A 22,831-nucleotide genomic window follows, 5' to 3' on the forward strand; every position below is an offset into this window, starting at 1 on the left:
TTTATATTATCCACTGACACTTCGTGATGGAATTGCATTTTAATATATTATTAGATTAAAACCAATATTTTCAGCTTTTCCACTTTATTTTTATTTGACCAGCGACCGGGTTTCGTCGTTACCGACATCATCAGACCAGTCTGATGATGTCGGTAACGACGAAACCCGGTCGCTGGTCAAATAAAAATAAAGTGCAAAAGCTGCAAATATTGGTTTTAATCTAATAATATATTATATGTTACTTGTATAAGTACATTTATTTTTAAAAAATCAAAATTTTTTAGTATTTTTTTTTTGCAGAGACCCACCAAGCCACCTTGTGTGTGTTCGGCTGTCCAAATTTAAAATACAGTAAGGGACATTTTTTTTGTAGTACGTTTTTTTTTGCATTTTGGGACTAAGTAGAGTCTACTTGTCCATAAATGCAAAAAAAACGTACTACAAAAAAATGTCCCTAACTGTGTTTTAAATTTGGACAGCCGTGTTGTCGGTGTAGTTCTTTTTGCATACATTGTTTATTGTTTTAAACCATTTTAATCTAAAATACACACAAAAAAGAGAGAAAAATTAAGAATATAAACAATTTTACAATTTGCATAAAATAAAATTTTCATCATTTACCCATTCCTTTATTTTGCCTTTGTTCCACATTTTATTTTAACCTTTAACATCCGTCGGCAACATATCAAAAATGTTCGGAACGATATATTACAGTGTTTGACTCCCAAATTCATTGTTAATTCTTGGGACTATCAAACCTTCGTTGTGTGTAAATCGTGTATCATGGTTGTGTACTAGAATATTTCGATATTTTTGTCTAGATTGTTGTTCAACGATGATACTCATCCACAATATTCCACGAACCGGCAGTAATTTTAAATATATTTATATATATGACTGGGTACAGTTTTTTTTATTGTGAAATATTGTAAATTTTGAACCATTTTTTAATCTGTTTTCGTCGAATGTCCCCAGACTTAATGTATTTTTTATTTTTACTATCGTGTGTCCGTTTTACATTAGTGTAATTAATTCAATTTGTACTTAATTCGTAACGCCAGTCTATCTTAATTATTACTGAATCACTTAAATTTACGACACAAATTAAAAAGGGTTTGAAAAAATTATTTGGGATCATAAAATTAACGCGTTAATAATGCCTTTTTACGGAAATTTATGATTGTTTGCCTATAATATTCATGTATCTGCGTAGATATTACATTAAAAGGTCCAATTTTGTTTAAATTATTATTAAAGATAAAACCTACCTACATGGATATAAAAAAATATCTGGAATATCAGATTTTTTAATTATGACTAACAAAGATTTATTTCGATTCTCCACTTTACAGTAACTTATGCTTATGTTTTACTAACCTTAATTATTATCTTAAAAGGAAGCAATTCATTGAATAAGTGAAATTGTGTATCATTGGTATAAATAATTTCCAAAATGCGGTAGTCCGAATTTCACTTTTATTTTGAAATAATTATAAATTTTAACCTTTATGTTATTTGTATTGTCACTATTTCATTTTCATAAAAACATGCAATAAGGCAAAAGGTTTTTACTAAACAGTAATAACCCGCTAAGCTTCTACCTTAGAGACTTATCTGCACGCGCGATAGTAAGGATAGAAACGCTAGATACGAATAATTCATCACAAACACCGGATTCTACTGGAGATAAATATTTCTTAAATTAATTTTGATATTTGCTGGAATCTAACCCGACACCTGTTTCGCAGTCAAGAGTATACACAATTATGCCACGGTGCTTGCCTGGATCGTTGTTTTGCACACTGTGAATTTTAACCGACTATATTTTGTTTTAAATCATCTTTAAACATATCAATGATTTTTAATTTTTATTATTATAATATGAACCTGGGAACTCGATATATATCTAATGAATAATAATCTGCTGAATAATTCATTTTAAAAACGTGTTTTTGCTGTTGTTCATTAAAAATAAAACTAAAAACACATTTTTTCAACCCTTTGAAAAGGTATGAATACTTTTTATTGTTTTCTTTTCAATTTATTTATTTTTTATACTCAAATGTTTGAAAACATTCTTAATTCAATTGTAAACAGTGCTTTTGTTTTTTCGAAAACTAAGCTATGGTATCCATTTAAAAATAAAAAATGAGACTTTCACTATACTTCCTCTTATCAAACACAAACCTTGCTTATTTAAGAAAAAACGTGCATATAAAATGTTGTTTATAATTGAACTTTTTATTATTATTATTATTATTATTATTTATTTACGTAAGTTTTAATTTTGAAGACTAACACAATTTTTAAATTTCAAAGCTTTGTTCTCCGTTAGAGATTAGAAAATTAATGTTATTGCGAATGTTTTTTAAAAGAAATAAAATATATACTTATTGTAAGAAAGTAAAACCTCAATTACCGTGTATGTAAATTTTGTATTATAGTATCAGTAAGGGGAATATTTAATTAAATGATGGTAATTCCCTTAATGATCCGCTACGACCGGTTGTCGAATGACCAACTTGATTTCTTGTACTGAACTGATAATGTACCAATTTAGTAATCTTTTAAACGATACGTTTAACAACCTCTGAGGACTTTAATTCATTAAATGGAATACATGCCATGTATTACTTTACTTAATATAATTTTCTAATGGTATTTTATAGCTTAGAGTAGTAAACATTATTTAATATTTTAAAAGTAACATAATCGATCATTTTGATATCATCAAAACCATTTTGATAAGAAAAAACTTCAAAAAAATGTAAATCATGTTTTCAGGCGTCTACTAGTATGTGCAAATACCAAAGGAACAAGCTGGTTTTGTGAAAGGAAGAGGAACAAGAGAGCAGATCCTCAACATCCGCCAAGTGATCGAAAAAAGCCGAGAGTTCCTGACGCCAACAGTTTTATGCTTTATCGATTACAAAAAAGCTTTCGACTGCGTGAAGTGGGAACATCTGTGGAAAGTACTCATGGAGATGGGAGTCCCATCCCATTTGATAAAACTCATCCATGGACTTTATGCCCAAAGTAAGGCAATCGTAAGAATCAATGGCATAAACACTGCAAGCTTCCCCACTGAGAAAGGTGTAAGACAGGGATGCATACTCTCCCCTGACCTGTTTAACATCTATGGGGAATACATCATGCGCAGGGCTCTCTACGAATGGAATGGAGGAGTGTCCATTGGTGGCGTAAAGCTGTCCAATATACGATATGCGGACGACACAACACTTCTGGCCAAAGACCCAAAAGAGATGGTAGATCTCCTTAAACGAGTAGAGATTGAGAGCAAGGCACTGGGACTAGAGATTAACCAAAGCAAGACCAAGATCATGATCATAGATCGATCTAAGAAGTTTGGTGATCTCGGGAACTCACTGGAAGGTTTAGAGATAATAAACGAGTTCCAGTTCCTTGGATCTCAAATCAGCAATGAAGGAACTTGTGAAGGAGAGATTAGACGTCGTATCGCCATCGCCAAAAGTGCCATGTCTAAGCTAGACAAAATTTGGAAAGACCGGGGTGTGAGTAACAACACCAAGATGAAGCTTGTCAGGAGCTTGGTCCACTCCATTTTTCTCTATGCTGCTGAAACATGGACTATAAAAGCAGCAGAAAGGAGAAAAATTGATGCCTTCGAAATGTGGTGTTGGAGGCGCATGCTCCGAATTCCATGGACAGCTAGACGCACCAATGAGTCCATTCGCCAGGAACTACGCTTGGATGGCTTGTCTCTGGCCAATATCTGTACCCGACGGATTCTCCAGTTCTTTGGACACGTTGCGCGTGGCAACGAGGATAGCCTGGAACGCCTAGTTGTGATCGGTAGCCTGGAGGGAAAGAGAGGGAGAGGAAGATCCCCCACACGATGGACCGATCAAATTAAGGCAGCAGCAGGCACCTCAGTGGTTGGAGCGCTACGTGCAGCGCAGTCAAGGGATAACTGGAGAAGAGTCATTGCTTCTGCAAGGGTCACAACCCTCAGCAATGAGGATTAAGACGGAGAAGAAGACTAGTATGTGAAATAATTCGGGAAAAATCTTGCGTACATTTAAAATAAGAGTCTCTGCTAAATTAAAAAAAAAATCCTACTCAACTCAACCATAGATGCTGCCGATAACTCACATATAAAATAACGCATCATTCAAAGGATGCATGTATGTATAATATATACATATAATATAAGATCCGAAATTTGAGTATTGTGGTTGTCAATCATGGATACAATGGTGAATTTCACACGTGTATAAAGTGATCACTAATACCAGCCTATAAAAGGTCCCAAGTTCTGTAAAATATGCAAACATTCTTATTCTTCTTCATCTTAATTGAGATGTTACTATGTAATAAAGTATTTATTTGTTATCATCTTGCATTGACTTATGTGTTGGATATTCAGTAATCTCTGTGTTGACTCTCCGAGTTATTTATTTTTAATTTTGTCTTAAATATCAAGGGTTTTTTTTCTTCATAATTCTACATGAATCCTTATATGAATCTTATAGTAAAAAAATTACGAATTTAGAATTCCACGCATTTTTTAAAATGTATTGCGTAATTTGTCTCAAATTTAAAATATTACTTGAACCGGACCTTGCACACGAATTGCTCATAATAAAATGTCGCTTGTACGTCATATGGACGCCAAATATTTTGTGGTAATAAAAATATATGGTTTTATTTGAAATTTATTTTACATGATTTAAATCTTTTATATGAATAAATGTAAATAAATCGCCTCCGTTTTGAAGATTAAAATTTTATGCGTTTTTTTCACGTTGAATTTTTTTAACTATCCTAATGGTCCTAAAAGTCTTTTTCGTAAATTCAACTAAAATTAAAATTATAATTAAAATGTAACTTTGTTTTAAAATCACTATAAGTATTTTACTATAACTTAATTATAATGTCTACCGGGTTAAAAGCTAACCGCTTTTTTATCAAGACTGATTAATACTAAAACTCGACCGTCGAAAATATTTCGACGGTTAGGGAAAGAAGTTTAGGTAGATCCCAAGTGGCTTTATTTTTATTAGAAATTAAAAAGGCAATTAATAATATTTTACAACTAATAAATACTCTTTACATAAATACACAATTACAAAGTAAATGATTTTGCTAAAAGTCCGTTATTAAACATGTTTCCAATCAAATATTTTGAATATTGTTTAGTAGATAGAGTTTTAGTATTAATCAGTCTTGATAAAGAAGCGGTTAGCTTTGAAACCGGTAGACATTATAATTAAGTTATAATAAAATAATTATAGTGATTTTAAAACAAAGTTACATTTTAAAAGTTACATTATAAAATGGAAAATCACAAAGTTAGTGCTTCAAATATAAATTATATACAATTAAAATTGTTATTTCAAATCTAAATCTTAAAACGTAAAAAATAGACTTAAATAACCCCCATAATTTATAATCGAATCTCCGTTAAAAATATGACGACATTTTTCTCGTTGATTTTAATGTATGCAAGGCTCAGATAATAATTTTCCTACGCTGAAGGGTGTTTTCTCTTATAAATATCGTAATCGGTGCCGACGTAAAGGACGTCTACCTCGGCCTATCCTTTATTCAGGTCTCAGATGTAACGGTTTACGTAACGCCGTAATCTAGCTTTAAACCCTCGACTCTAATCCCGGGGTGTGCTCCACTACCCTCTATCTAGAGCCGGCGAGTTATCTGCGAATTCTCTCCGACTCTTCTTATAAGCCATCCTCCATCGCTGGATCTTTGTGAAGAGATCCCATCTCGCTACTGTACTTTATGGCAGAGTTCCTTCAACTTTTTTCATCCCTTTCCACGTCTTTCGTAATTTGAAATCAGTTGACTTAATAAATAAATTATCCATAGCATTTTTACACTTCCGTGATAAATTAGCCTTCTTTCGGTATATGCTTATAATATTTTATATCACAGAGCATTACGTTAAATGAATTTTATGTTATTAGTTATACCAATCCAAGATAATTAATTAGAACCTAAAATCTGGTGGTGTTTGAGTCTACGTAATCGGAGGGCATGTATGATTAGATGTATGAACGTGAAGGAAGCTAGGAGCGAATGTCAGGACAGAAGAGTGTGGCGTTCCATCCTCTCTGCCTATCCGTGCTGTGAGTCGGCGTGATGGTTGTAGTGGTAGAAGTAAAAGTTGGTGATTCGGCTGTTACGTGCTATAGGATCGCCGGTCAAAAATTAAATTTTCTTAGCGTGCACGTGCTCCAAGTATACATGTATATATAATATGTATGTCATAAATATACCTTTCCATAACATGAAATCATAGTTACTTTAAACATAAAGAGTAAATCCACTCACGAGTAGGCATAGGCTGTGAAACTTAAAAAGTTGAAGCCTGAGCATGGTCATGATAAGCGGTGTTGCATAAGCTGTAGCTAGATTTCAGAGTCACTTGGACGTTAGGTAAATCAAAAAATGTACCTTTCTCAAACTCTATTCTTACATACATTTGTCACTGTCAAAATATAAAAAAATGCAATTTTGAGAATTACTGTCCAGCAATACTAAAAATTCATCAAATTCATATTATTTTACCACGATTTTCTATGATTATTATAAATATCTTCGTAATTATTTACCCCAAATTAAATGCAAATTTTTCACAAACTAGAATTGACTATAATTTTTCGCTGATGAAGTGTTCGTGTGAGAAAAATCAATGTTGATCGTGTACGTTTTTGTTAGTTCTGGAAATATGTCCCTAAATTGATTTAGCAATGCGAACAATTCGCCCTTGAGAGGTCACGCCTCACGCCTCCAGTGTTGAGGCACTTTGGCCTCCTCGGGGGCTGCTTAATATGTCTCGCAGCCGGAGCTTTTATTAACACCGTAAATTTTCCTTCTGTATACGAAGCATACAGACGACGGCTCTTAATTCCGCAGGCTGTGATACGTTTCATAATTTACTCGCTGACGTGAACACCGAACAGTGAACACTGTCTCATTGTTCTATGCCGAGAGGGTGTTAATGACTTGATCACATTCGCCCGTCGTAGCTCCTTCGCTCACTCGTGTCTCGCACATCCACCCCCATGTACAGTATTATATAATACACGAACACCGTGCGACCTATTGAACCAGTTTCCCCAACTCATAATATATTGAAATTCTCCGTCTTATTTTTCCCTAGTTTATCCGATTCAACTTTAAAGTTCTGTATTTTTAAATCGGCGTACGTATAGTATGTTCGCATCAGTGCAATATTTAGACCAATGTATCATTTTACGTAAGTCTTATTTTCTCAATCAATAAAAAACATCGTCCTTATACAGGACAATACCTCTTTATTTGACTTTTGTATGCTTAAATATATATATATATATATATATATATATATATATATATATATATATATATATATATATATATATATATATATATATATACATATATATATATATATATATATATATATATATATATATATATATATATATATATATATATATATATATATATATATATATATATGTATATATATATATATATATATATATATATATATATATATATATATATATATATATATATATATATATATATATATATATATATATGTATATATATATATATATATATATATATATATATATATATATATATATATATATATAATATATATATATATATATATGTTTATATACATATATATTATATATATATATATATATATATATATATATATATATATATATATATATATATATATATATATATATATATATATATATATATATAAAGCTGAAAATATGCCATATTATCGAAATATTCAAGGGTAAAGCTATGGACAATGGAGATTATCGCGAATTTCATAATGTTGTAGTTAACAAATTTCGGGCATAATTTGTTCGGAATTCTACAAAAAGATCCCAATAATATTGCGATTCGATCAATATTAATTGAGCTTTATCTACACAATTGATTGTGATTTAAATTTCGTTTAGTACTTCAGCGATAAAGTTTTATTCATCTTAAGCGAGAATATAATAATAATTAATGAGCATTACATAGATTAATCGTGTTTTACATTATCCTATTCTTCGGAGTCATCACAAAGACCTTAATAAATCTTTTTTCAAAGGACGGTTTCCTCCCAACTCCCTCGTCGTTAATCTGAGCTTATTTTTATTTCTTATTACGGCTTGAATTCCGAGATTACACGGTGTTATTATTATTTAATGAATATGGGACGCTGTCAAATTAATATATTATTATATTTATCGTAATCCGTGTAAAATAAGGCTTCATATTGGAAGATTAAAAGATTTGTGGGTGTAAACACCTTTGAAATTTAAATGTTAATAATTTGTCTTAGACGTGTGGAAGTATAGTATTAACAATCTCTGTATTTGGAAATAAATCAGATCACTTTAATTTGTTTTTTTTTTCTAAAAAAACTTTTATTTTATTCACAAGTATAAATAAAACACAATCCTGTAAGTTTCTCTCCAAACACAAGAGCTTAATTTCTTTTTTTGGAGAGGAATAGGGTGACAGTACTGAAATGTGTTAAAAGTAGAAATGTCTAACAAATGAATTAAATTATGATATTTGTTGTAAGTAAAATTTAAAAAAAAATGCTTCTTCGTTGAAAATATATACAATATATGAATCCGCTACGGAATAAACTGACCATTGACTTTTGAAGTATAACAAAAACATTGCACTACAAATGTAAAAAAAATTAATTATTTCGTGATTTCTGCATAACATCTTTTTTGGCTTAGCAAAAATTCCTCTGTTTTGAAATCGGATTTTATTAATAGATTTTGTTATGTCGTATGACGCAAAATGTCAACATCGGAACCAATTAGGAACCAGCCAACAGCGATTGGCAAAATTGTCTCTTTGATTGATGAATCACGAATAAATTTGATATCGCCGCAAGAAATATGATGAACGGAATATCGATCCAATTAGGTTCTATTTACAGAGTCGCTACTCAATTTTCCTCATTGTAATTGATTTCACAAACAAACATAAGTCCTTAGATTAATTTATTGATGATGTACAATAATCAATGTTTGAGACGCAAAAACATTGTTTTGTTTTTTTTTTTTAATTAATTTTAACTGTTTTTTTTTAAACTTAAGTGTTATAAATTGAGATTATAATCAGTATCGGAGACGGCTAGTGACTGAAACTGCCAGCAGTGCATTTCACATAAAAAATCGTAGTATATTAACAGGTCTGCTTCAATTTCATGAAAATTTTTTACCTAAATATTTTGTCGTAACAAACATGTAAAATTGCATCCAATTAATCATTTCGGTTGTCTTAGATACTAATTCGAAAACAGTTGCTTTCTGAAGATGTTTCTTCATAGACGAATCAATTTGCCCTTTCGAGCGTTGTCTGTCCCACTCATGTCATCGTGCTGAGAAATGGAAAGATTCTCATGTCTATAATAGTACAAAATTACGTGGAAACTAAAATATGCACAGTAACTCATTTGCGTATGCGCGAAGGTATAAAATATAGTTTGGCAAAAGTTCTAGTGGGAACCATTCCTATACAAAAAAATACTGGATGTTAAAACTGAATCATAGATATTGTTAAATTTGACTGCGTAAAGACAAGTTAGTGCATTGCACATAGGTATGTACATATTAAGAAACCGCGTATGCTCTGTACCCATCCCCATCGATCTGATTGTCCGTGGACCTGCACACACGAATACTATTTAATTTATTTTTTATCAATTTACTGTCAAATTCGCCATGAAACCTTTGAGTTGTTTTTTTCCTCCCACATTTTCTGTATATACCAAGATCGGGCAAATTGCAATGGTATTATGGCTCGAATTTAAATTCAATCCTTACAGTATGCAGGTCAATATTATTGCCGAATGAAGAATATTTGATTTGTGTTTGAACTATGTATACAAGATGGACGATGATTATTTTGACACGGCGGCCGGAAGGCAGACAAAGGAAGACATAAAAGGGAATATACCGCTCGTGACTAGCTGGGGCAAGGGGGGCCAATTGTACCATCGGGCAATTTGTATCCCGTTTTATCGGTGTTCCATTTCATACTTTATTGCCCCGTACAAGAGATTTTACGCTTTGCTCTATAAATATTTATATTAAATCCGTAACTCGTGACGCTCTCGAACAATACGGCTGTAATATTTCTTTTCGAATTAAGCAATTCCAAGATTTTATTTAAATCGCTTACTTCGATATTTTTGTTCTGCTTAAAAATCTTTAATTGAAGGTAATTACGGTTATTCTCATTATTCAAAAAGCGATTTATGTTGTTACTATATTTTGAGTGTCTTATAAAGATCTGTACAGGATTTCAATGATTATTAATATTTCTTTCCCAATTAAGTAATTCGGAGAATTCTTTAAATCGTTTTTTTCAATATTTCTGTTCTGCTTGAAAACCTTTGATTGGAGGTATACGGTAATTCTTATTTTTATATAGGACGCTTTATGTTCTACCAATATTTTGAATATCTTTAAAGATGCATACACAAATACTAGATTTTAATATCAACAATCTTCACAGGTCAAATAACAGATGGATGACAGTACAGAATTTTATATGCGAAATGCACCTGCTTAATATAATCTTTATTTACAACTTAATTATTTTACTGTCACACGGTTCTTGAAAATGATGCGAAATGGATCGAAACACGTGTCACAATAGAATTTACGAAATAATATTATATTTCAAGTTAAACTTAAATTAAAAATCGATAAATTAGCGTAATAAGCGATTTTCACAAAGTGACTGCCGAATCAATTAATGAAAAGTAATAAAGTTGTTTAATCATGTGTTTGAAATTTTAATATTTCAAAGTGCATCAAATCATTACTTGAACCGGCCAGTAACAAGTCGAAATTCCTGTAAATGCCCGGGATATCGTATTCCCATCTCAATAATATCTTGTCTCTGCTTGGATATGTATACATATTTAAATTTATTTGTTATTTGCAAACCTTTGCATATCATTCGAAATTCAATTAATAATAAAGAAAATTAAATTTTCCAAGAAAAAAATGTTTATACTTCAACATTCGTTAGTTTCTTGATAACTTTGTATATATTATGTATATCTATTTTCTCACTTAATAGTGAAATCAGACAAAATTACATGTTTATTACTAATTAACGGTCTTACTGGGTTTGAAACCAATTAAGTTATGTATTTGTTCCTGTGTTCCTCACACCACTCTTAACACTCACAAACCCCTTCAAATATACAAAGGAAAGTAAGTACAGCTGTCTTTCTTTTATTAGGACGAATAATTTCTCCCGTACAAGCTGGAAGCATTAAGTTCAAAGTAACGAAACGGTGTTTACTTACGGACTTGAACAATTAAAACGAGCTTTTTTACAAATTACAAAGATACAAATGTAAATATCTTAAAATTATTTATGGATTTACATACACGTGTGTTTGGATTCATTTTTTTTAGACTATTGACATTATGACTTTATTTATCTTTATTTATGACTTTTATGGATACTCCATATTTGTGCATATCATATGTAGATCATAATATTTCTACATATATATGTCTTTGTCAATATATTTCACATGCAACAAAATTTACTTGGTCCAATATCAAGGTAAACATTTTAAATTAAGCAGGTTATTTTTTATATTTCTTGAAATGTCATAAAATTTATGCAAGCGAAAGAATTTTTTAAATTACGTCTAATTGAGAATATTCAATATATAGCTCCTTAGAATATTTACGAGATTTACCGTAGCACCTTTCAATATAAGAATACCTTATTACATTAAGATTAACCTAATGCAAGATAACACCGAGATTTTGAATACCAGAAATTAGTTAAGTACTAGGTGAAATGTGCGAATCGTTTATTGAACGAATTTGATGAAAATATTCATGATATCATAAAATGACATAAACATTGAATAATATTTATACTGTGATTGATTTATTTCAAGTTATATAATTAGTAATTCTCACAACTTGGTTACTCAAAACGCCGTGATTAAATCAATAACTAAAAAAAATCGCTTAGACTGTATATAAGACATTACTGCAGTGAGATACGTGAAACATCTAACGGATGCTTCCGAGTCTACTCTCTTAACTAGCAGCTTTTGAGACCCCTTTAATAAAATTAACAAATAAATATTTATATTTTAGCGTTATACCGCTATTGTATTTGGAGATGCGATAATAATTTGTATCGAACATCCAGTCAAACTAAGTAATAAAATTATATATCTGTGATGATAGTAATGACTGAACACCCTTGTTCATATTCTCCAATACAGTCCATATTCCATAGTCCATATCCCACCCACAATTCACGTTCTACCAGCCCTGTCTTGCTTGTTTTGCACATTATATCCGCTCACGCGTTTCGAAACAGTGTACTCGTACATACATTGTCAGTCACGACAAACTTCACTCAATCTTCCCCACATCTTATCTCCAGCGATAATGCACAATCTACATCTACATTGCCGTCATTCGTCAAACGTTCATTATTCTAGGATTCACCTAAGTCCCCCGTTGGCCCTACTAAACGCTCTTTAATGCAACGTTAAGCAACACATTCCTTACGTCTTTGCCATTTCGTAATCAAAGATTTTGAATGCAGTCGGTTTTTAAAATGATTGACGCAACAAAAGATGAAGAGAATACTGGATTACTCGAATTCTTTTATATGGTGAACGCTTGATCTGATATCACGATGTTTTTAATCGGCTGTTTCTGATGTAAATCTGCTCCTTTGTATACAAACTTTTCTTGTAGGTTAAAGACCTTATAGAAAAATAATGAGCTCGGTATTACGGCTGACTACGTGTAAACGTTCTTGTTTTTTCTTCTTCATTTAATTCGGCAGTTGGATATTTGCAGCACTACTTCTTAGAATCGATTGTCCGATAATTTAACTGTTAAGTTGAATTAATATTTTAGATCCTCTCACCAACTGCACAATGAAGATCTGTATCTTACAAATGAAATAATACTAACCGTCATCGTCTTTCATTCGAGGGGATGTAATAATACCACCTATTTGTCATTCATACGACTTAAGATACTTTGCGTTGTCATTTAGGAGCAAAAGAGACTTGAGCGAAATATTTTCCTTCGTACATTATGCAAAACTCTCACATGAAAACGTTACACATTTCCGCTCCATTATATTTCTCATTGACCAGCATTGTGTGTGGCTGCATTATATTTAAATGTTGCATCTTAAATGACATCAGCGTGCCTGCATCTGTAACATAAATATTTATACAGCCGTTGCTATCAATAATTCCGCAGGTGCACTGCAAAAGAGCTAATGCTAAACTTCTTCGGCGTTTTTATTGGTGGTCTTCGAATTTAACCATTTTGTTTGTTGTATGATTCAGTATTTGATTTGAGGTATTTATTTTTAGATGCCAAGATAACAATAATCTCGTTTGCAGTTAATTCTAAAACGAAAGGTGAACGGGACTCGAGCGTGTGGGCTTAGCACGAATATACTCGTACAACTGTTTACATTGGAGTTCAAGGACTTTCGCTAAATACTAGTTGACTATTTACCCATTAAAACACTTTATTCTATGTTTTCATAGCATTAAATACTTTTTAATATACCCATTCCCACAAGTTGTCTTGTGTACACAATATATTGTTCAAATTTTGATTTTGCTATTTGCCTAAAATTGATGGCTAAATTCAACTTCGGCTGTGTATACGTAAGTATCCTCGGAAGGTTTAAACAATTTTTTACGAGTCAAACAGTTTTAACGGCGTTTTTGAAGTCCAAAGCACGTAACAGAATCGGCTAAACTTGTAAACGATCTCTCATAAGTGTCATTAGTCATCACCCACATACAATAAAATTAATTGCCTAGCATTCGGATTTTTTTACTATTCACAATCTACTGAAGTACAATTAAGTTTTTTCGTTTGTTTCGAATTCTCGTTTAGCACTTGGAGCAAAAAATAAAATGTTCGGTCTTTGGATTCCTGTATTATGCGACAGGAAATAGGTGATCTGGTTTTTAAAGAGTATCCAGTCTTAAGTCTGTGTCCATTCTTGCATGTCTGAGAGGGCACAGACCTTTGGTTACGTTTCTTTGTGTAATCGCCCATCGCATAATGTTGCGAGTTTTTGCTGCGTGAAATCGAAAGCCTCTTGATTCACGTAAAATGATTTCGTGAGTATAATAATACGTATGTTATTTACTTTATATATTGTAGCAAATAAAACTAATCATCCATTTTAACACTTATTAACGGTCTAATTAAGACAACGTAATCAACATACTGAAATAATAGCTAGATTAATATCTGAATGCTTTTAAAACCTTGTGCAATTTCTTTTCTGTGATTTCAGGTCATAAACAAAGAACTTGTTGCCTTGAATTGCTTTTTTTAATTAAGTATTCAAGAGATGATTCTCTTTACTCCAATTCCACCATATGAATGATATACCCTTCACTGTAAAGCTAGGATTAATCGAATGCGTTTCTAATTACGATTGATCTTAAAGTATTAGTATTTTTTCAATTAATTATGGGATATTGTTCACCGGACACGGTCTTGAGAAACTGTCAGTCACATATTACGCAACATATAGCAATTCTAATACATTAAAATAAACCTTTGGTGTATTTGGAGCACTATGTTTCCCGGTGGAGGACGTCCATCCGACCGTATTATATTCGATGATTGATTCGTTTAAATATATATCGCCATTGTGAAATGGGCCACGGTCTAATACGCACCAAGAGTATAATAACCTACTGTTTCATACACCTTCGAACAGAGTCTAGATTTTGACCGTGGATAACAAAGATTAATCGTCTTGGAGTGACACATAAATGTACGTTTTATATTGATTTTTCTTTAATCGCAGATTTATTTTTTGTTTTTATTTTTCAGTTTTTCTTTTCAAATGATTTTAATAAATTATTTACATAATATTTATAATTGGACTTATTTTTATAATAAATATTTATACTAAAAAAAATTAAAAACGTTTTTATCTCATTAATTCTGCAACGTAGAATCGATCGAAAAATGAATTTAGATCATCACGCGAGAAGCACGAGTCGAACTAATGTAAAATAATTTGTGTCTCATATTATATCAAAAAGAAACGTTGCTTTGCAAGATTTTTTTATACTTTTATCTAGATAATATTTGCTGTATCTTTTGTTAGTAAAAATATCTACACGGTGTAAACAAATTATTTTGTTATTAAAATCTATAATAACTTGCACATTTTCATTAGATTAGATAAACTACATAGAAAAAATCCATGTAGTTTGGATGTTTAAATATATTAATATTAAAACAAACCTTACTTTTATCATTTAACATTTTTTTAAACCCTTATCCGCATCTGATTGCGTATAAGGCACTGCATCATATAATCGCAGTGTTATCTTGATCGTAAACACATGAAGGAAAGGTGATAGTCCCTCCGTTTCAAGTACCAGTCCAGGGCAATATAGAATAAATATTAGAGTGAAAAAATCACTTATAAGTGACCATTTAACATAGTGATGTTATACATCGCTCACTCCTTTCAACAACGTCAAATATTTAAAAATCGTAAATTTTCAGTTGTACATGTTCTCGGAATGCCCAGAAAATGTACTATATCCCAACAAAAGCGACATATTTTTAACTTAATATTTACTCGCTACAGGGCAGAAAGTGTTGTTTTTGCATTTTGAAGAAAATGTATTGTTTAATTTTTTATGGAGAAAAAACATTCAGGTTTTACCTAAAAAGATCTGTTGCATATTAAAAGTTCAATAAGTGGCTTGATATCTATTTTTAATACATTTTATTATATGTTTAAACTTTAAAAACGGTCTCCTGAAAAATCGAGTTTTTTGATATATGACGTTGTTGAAAGGAGTGAGCGATATGTTTTAAATTCTGAAATCATTCAAAGTCAATTATCTCAGCTTGTCAATTAGTAAGGTTGAATGGTTTATGCGTAACATGGTCCAAATGAACCTGCGTTTGGTTACTCATGCACAAAAAGAGGCCACTCACAAACGGTTTGGCGTACTCAACTTTTTTTCGACGATTTTGGAGTTTGGTCACTATTGTTCTCAGCGGGCGATATTATCTGCTAAAACCATTTCACCTACCGCGTCGATTTTTTTTTAAATTTTATCTCTGGCGTAAAAAATATATTCTTGTAACTTTTTTGGTAAACCACAACAATTGATTTCTGTATTTATCTCGCAATATATTGATGCTTTAGCAATTTATTTTTTCCGAGAGATTTTCGAAAAAGTTTATCAAGATTAAGACAAAAAAAACAGAGCGTATTTGTCGTGTCTTTCTTAGATCATTATTTTTTTTTGTTGAAGCAATTATTCTTTTAACAAGAAAAATGTTGTTGACATAAATTTTTTAAAAATACCAAAAAATTATGAATTCAATTTAAAAAAAATCAATTACCGTTGGATGTACTTAAACTTTGATGTGTTACTTGAGCCCAGTACACAAAAAAATCTGTATTTGGTGTATAATAATGAACGTATCGACATGATTAATTGTTTCTCTGACAGGTGACACTTATTGTCACGATACTTTGATCGATACCACGATCTAAATATTTTTTTGTACTGGGCTCAAGTAACACATCAAAGTTCAAGTAGCCCCGTTCTACGGTACTTCGTTTTAGATCTTGGAAAATAACTATGAATACGCGTTACGTGTGAGTAATTAACTCAGACTGCATGTATCCACCGGCTCAGAAAACGTCACACAACACTGGTCTTGATGTATTGCACTTAGTAACAGAGTGATATCAACTTATATTATTAAAACTAAGCAACATCACGGCGCTTCTCCGCCGGGGTAGACAGGGAGAACAGAACGCCATACCACTCTGCCTTTGCAAACATGCTTCACCTCATCCACATTCATGCATCTCCTCATACATATCCGCCGATTATTTCTTGACTCCTCACCCGGCCGCTTTCAAGTATTTGACATACATGATCATGCCAGGTTTTCATCGGCCTTCCTCTGCTCCTTTTTCCAACTTACTGCATTCGCCCAATTTATTTGTTTTACTGTTATTTTCTTACTCATTCCTTTCACATGTCCAAACCATCTTAACAAACCTTTCTTAATTTTATCGGTAACGCTTATCTCAGCCTTGCGTTCTTTCATTATTTCACCAATCGAACATCTATTATACAATATATAGTTTTGCAGCACATTCATTTCAGGGATTGTATTTCAACTGCATTCAGTCTACTATCATTATTAGTTTTCCAAATCCACGCTTCGATTTCATATATTAGGATAAGAACCAGGACTCCACTTGGTACTGCTAGTTATTATTTAATTTATCAAAAATAATATTTTAATCAATGTTTATAATTTGCTAGATGCATCGGTTTACCGGTACTTAATTTTACTTGATTTTTTAGAGGTTTTATTTTTTCTTCTAACCCGTATCCACACTCAATGGTGCATTGAGCACTGCATCGTATTGGCGCAGTGTTATCTTGATCGTTACTTACATGAAGGCAAGGTGATCATTCCATCGCTTCATGGACCAGTCCAGGGTAGTATTAAATAAATATTAGAGTGTAAAAATCGCTAATATTTAATTTCACCCCCTTGGGAATCGAACTCGGCACCTCCAGCACGGTAGCTAAACATGCTAACCTTTACACCACGGAGGCGGACAAAGGTCGGTCGATGTTATTTGTTTTCTACTTGGAAAAGGGTCCAGATATTTGTATGAATGAGTAGACGGATTATTATAATATTAATATCACAGCCTCTGGAAGGTAGAGTGATTCCAAACGCCCCTCAAATAGTTAACCGTGGATTTACCTGAGGCGTAATTGAAAATGTGAAATGGCCTGTCACATTTGGGCCCACGATCCCATTTTATATGAGGACATTTTACTTTCATCTTAATAATAACATATAAAAGTATAACTTTATTTCCGCCCACTTTGAAATTAAATCATCGCAGGGCCCTCATTCCGAATATTATTATTATCATAAAAACGGAGAGTTAATACTTTAAACAAAAAATTATATAAATCGTGAGTGTACTGGCAAGAAATGGTATCTCGAAAATATGCAATTTTGACTTAATGATGCAAATAACAAAGTTTTCAACGTTCTATACACTGACTCAATACATATACTAAGCAGTTTAAAATGTCATGTATAGATATATGGTTTTAAGAGTAAATTCAACTTTAAGTTTAAAAGCAAGTAAAAGCTATTCAGAGTAAAAGCTATAAATAACAGGGATTATTCCAACAGGGATTTTAGAGTTAACGTTTATTGCCAGTATACTCACGATATGATAAATACATAGTATCCGAATGTACATTGCAGAGGTCAACTGAAATTTACAATTAAACAAAATGTCAAAATATTTTTTTTATATGTCGTGTAAAAGAATAAACTTGAACGAGAAAAAAACTGTATCTCTATTTACAGATATATCTAAAAAAATAACGTGCAATGAATATAAAATTTTAAGTAGATTTTCCTATATATTTATTAATGGCTTTTTTATTTAATGGTAATTTTTTTTTTAATAGATTTAAAGAATATAAGGTATTGACAATTTGTAGTAAAAAGTAAAGTGCGACGGCCGGGAATCGAACCCGGATCAACTGCTTGGAAGGCAACTATGCTGACCATTACACCACCATCGCCCGCGCTGGCTATGATCAATCAAACGTATAAATTAAAACAGGTGTTCTACAGGTGTTCAACTATTTCAATATTGATTTGAATGAGAGTATTTGCTAGAAGGTTTTTGGTATTTAAATACCACCTTGCCGTACGTATTGGTATGTTTTTTTTTTAGACCAAGAGATTTTTTTTTAAACCGACAATCTACAGTGGAGAGATTTCTCGCCTAGGGGTGAATAATCCAGTGTCTAATAATAATAATAAAATTTCAGTAGTCCGTTCTGGAGGTCCTGGGTTCGATTCCCAGGGGGAGGGGTCAAATAAAAATAAGTGATGTTTTCACTCCAATATTTAATCAATATTACCCTGGACTGGTACCTGAAGCGGAGGTTTGATCATCTCTCCTACAAATATTGACAATCAAGGTAACACTGTATTAATATGGTGCAGTGACCTATGCACCATTGGGGTGCGTATAAGGGTTTAAAAAAAAGGAATCAGAAAACACATGTCATGATTTTAATGATTCTAATGAATCTTATGATAATCAATTCTAACCTTTGGATAATAAAATAAAACCGCATGAGTTTGAATCGCTATAAAAATACAGTGGAACCTCTCATAACGAGCATAATTCGTTCCAGAATCTTACTTGTTATGCGAAACATTTTTTGTTTTTACTGGCGCGGAAGTCCCGGCTCACAAGTGAATGTCGTGAAAAAAGGAGTTGTCCTTTCTCTGTTACTCGTTATGCGAAATGTCGCTCATTAAGGGAGCATTTTTTTAAACATTTTTTGCTCGTTATGCGTATTACTCGCTATGAGAGGTTCTCGTTATGAGAGGTTAATACTCTATATTCACTGTGTTCGTTTTGATGTTATTTATTTGACACGGTTTACCATTATTAGTTTTTAGTACGCATTATTATTCTACTGTCGATACAAAATGTGCATAAAATAATGAATTATTGTATACTTAATTCCGATTCCAGTCCCTAGATGGCATTAGCTCCCCCGCTTCGCCTACGATGTTAAAAATCGAGCTGGGATTCGATACTAATATGTAGGGTATAGGCATCAATGAATACAGCACAACCTTCTCTAATAGCTTATTGGTATGGCCGTTAGTAAGGGGTGGGGTGGAGAGAAGGGGGGTTATCTTTGTGAATGGTCCATTGAAACAGACTTAACTCGTTCCACTCACTGCACATCCACAAAGATCACAATATAGGGTTGTCAGAAACATTAGATTTTTTATAATTAATAAATTTATAATGAAAAATAAAGACGGACATAAAGAACCCATATACTGCATTTCTAATACCATTATGCTTCTAATTTTGTATTAATAGTAAAGAATACACAAGTGTGATTGGTATAAGCCTTAATAAATTTTTATTTCATTACAATTTCACATTAAAAAACCTGTTATTTTCAGAATAATTTGATCGGATAGAAAAATTGGACTGGAATAAATTTTTTTTTTTTTTTTTTTAAATATTTTGATCTGGTTAACAACGCTAGTGAATTTACACAATTGTTAGTTTTGTCCATTACTATTTATATTTATGAAAGTGTAAGGGAAGTTATTGAATTTATAAATAATTAACTAAGAGGTCATCATTGATGGTTCAAAAGTCAAAACGTCTTATGACTTGCTCACTGGCATTATTATTACTAGTTGTAAAATTTAATTTTATAAATGAATCCAAAGTGTAAAATAAAATTTTATAACTCGTTATTCCCCACAAAACGAATTTAACCTCAAAGATGTTAAAAACCCTTAAAACGTGTAAAATTGACCATGCTCTTCCTTACCTATGTTACCTATCAAATTTCAAATAAATATAACGATTTCACCGTGAACAGTATTGATATCTGTTTATTTAAATTATTTTTGAACGTAATACGCAACATAAATTTAATAGGCTCGTCAGTTCATATAACGGAACGACAAAACGTATATTTTTTCATCGCCTTTTTTAAATATTTCAATGAGATTATTTTTTGGACTTGAAATTTGGTTAATGTTTAAATCCATAGTGAAACATCTCGTGGTAATTATAATCTTTTTTATTGAGGTCAAATTTTGTGAGACGTCCACTTTTACAATTTTGAAAGCTTACATTTAAGAAAATGTAATTAAAAAGCTTTATGCAATAAAGATATTCCTTGGATACACAAATATGGTTAACCACACGCAATCGTGTTATTTGTGTTCGTGTAGAGTGTAGATTATATCTGTTTTTTTTTTATCCACTACGTTAACGTCATTAGATGATGATTTGTCATTAGTTACAATTCGTTCCCGAGTTACTTACAGAATTTACACTGCATCATCAAGTAATATAATCACTCCAAATTGATGTTTTCATTAATTCAATCCCATTACTGTGGGATGAACCACACTTGATGCACGTTTAATTGTGTAGAAGATAAGAATTTAGGTTTGTTTGTTTTTCATAAAAGAAGCTTTATATTACATCAAATTAAAAATAATGCATGGTAGGTTATGCCATTATATCCGTAGATTTTCTTTCAAGCGTATGGTACATCGATATAATGCAGTGTGACTTTCTAAAAAAATAATGTAGTAATGAAAATAGAAGCAGAGAAAAGACCAAAGAGGACTAGGGATGATCAAGTTTTTCAGGTACTAGAAAATAGACTGGTCAGGAGTCGTAATCGGCGAGAATGTATAAGGAGAGGCTTGAATGTGGATGAGGCGAAGATATGTCCAAAGTCAAAGTGGCCAATTCGGACAAGCGGCGTAACGGTTAGTTAGTTAGCAACCTCTCTTTACATTACGAAAAATGAATTGAATAAAATTATATAAATACAAATATTTTCATGTATTAAACATGATTACTTGTGATGAAATACAGGAAAGTTATGTTAACCAAAAATATCAGCATTTTTTCTGATTTATAAAATTTACTAATATTTTTTAATCCCCTAATCTGGCCGATCAGATTTTTTTAATTTTTCTACAGCATGCATCGCCGGATAGGTTTTTTGATGACCCTGAAACTTTACAAAACGCCGTTTTTCTCTTGCAGTTCTTCGGCGATGTACACAATTGAATGGGTTTACAGTTATAAATGCCCCGCTGCCGGTGCAAATGCACCAAGCCCAGATGAAACGCATCTTTTCCTTTCTTCTGTTACCTATCTCCCACTTTTACAATCACTTTTTCCAGCTCTTTACTGATGCGACAAGCGCGGGCGGCGCGGCTATTTTTACTGACCCCTTTTAATAGAAAACTACGCGGAAACGAAGTGCTAGCTGAATGATGGTATGTTGGATATTAATGACCCTTCAGGAATGACAGAGAATCTCTCGAAAACGACGATAATTATTTATTATAAGAAACCTATTACATAATGCTTATTCACCTGTAATACTTATTGATGTACCTTAGAACTGATAAATGTAATAAAGACGTTTTAGAATAATAAATACCTTTTAAGAAGAGTGAATGCAGGAAATATAATAAATGGAGTGATTGCAAATAAAAATATGTCCATGAAAGTGGCGGTTCAAAACGTCGTGCTGGTACCGACACTGATGTATGGAAAATATATTTGACAAATGGGAGAACAGAACGAGGAAGGTCGAAAATGACTTTGCACGATCAGATCAATCAGAACCTAAAATCTGGTGGTGTCAAAAGTCTGCGTAATCGGACGGCATGTATGACTAGATGTATGGATGTGAAGGAAGCGAGGAGTGTATGTCAGGACAGAAGAGTGCGGCATTCCATTCTCTCTGCCTACTTCTGCGGAGAAACGGCGTGATGGTAGTAGTAGTAGTTAGTATAAGATCCTGATTTTAATGCCCACTTAACAAATTTTAGTAAACATACTAAACATTCTTAAATCAAATTTATAAAATCATTTTGTAATTTTTATTATTAAGATTGTTGCAATATGAAGAATTGAACATACTGATGCTACTATACTATACTATACTATACTATTGAACATATGAATTCTGGATCCTTTTGTTTTTAAAAAAGTTTTTTATTGAAGTTTTAAATGGGAATGCCAGAGAAAGATTGTTGAATTTGTGATTGTGGTTGAATTTTATGGCCAGATTTTAGGCGAAGATTTTAAATTTAGTTTATTTACTAACAAAAATCACTTTATGTTC

General features: G+C 31.9%; 1 protein-coding gene and 1 non-coding gene across 3 annotated transcripts in view; one reads left to right on the forward strand and one right to left on the reverse strand.

Moving 5' to 3' along the window:
- LOC148306554 (uncharacterized) overlaps positions 1-22,831 on the forward strand; it is a 459,678-nt gene that overhangs the window by 156,546 nt on the left and 280,301 nt on the right. The window lies entirely within an intron of this gene.
- On the reverse strand, positions 18,629-18,700 carry TRNAG-UCC (transfer RNA glycine (anticodon UCC)). The gene has a single exon. It is a non-coding gene; the product is annotated as a tRNA-Gly (tRNA).

The sequence above is a fragment of the Brachycentrus maculatus genome, unplaced genomic scaffold (genome assembly GCF_059751285.1).
Source record: "Brachycentrus maculatus isolate JH-2025_06_01 unplaced genomic scaffold, ASM5975128v1 h1tg000238l, whole genome shotgun sequence".
NCBI lineage: Eukaryota > Metazoa > Arthropoda > Insecta > Trichoptera > Brachycentridae > Brachycentrus > Brachycentrus maculatus.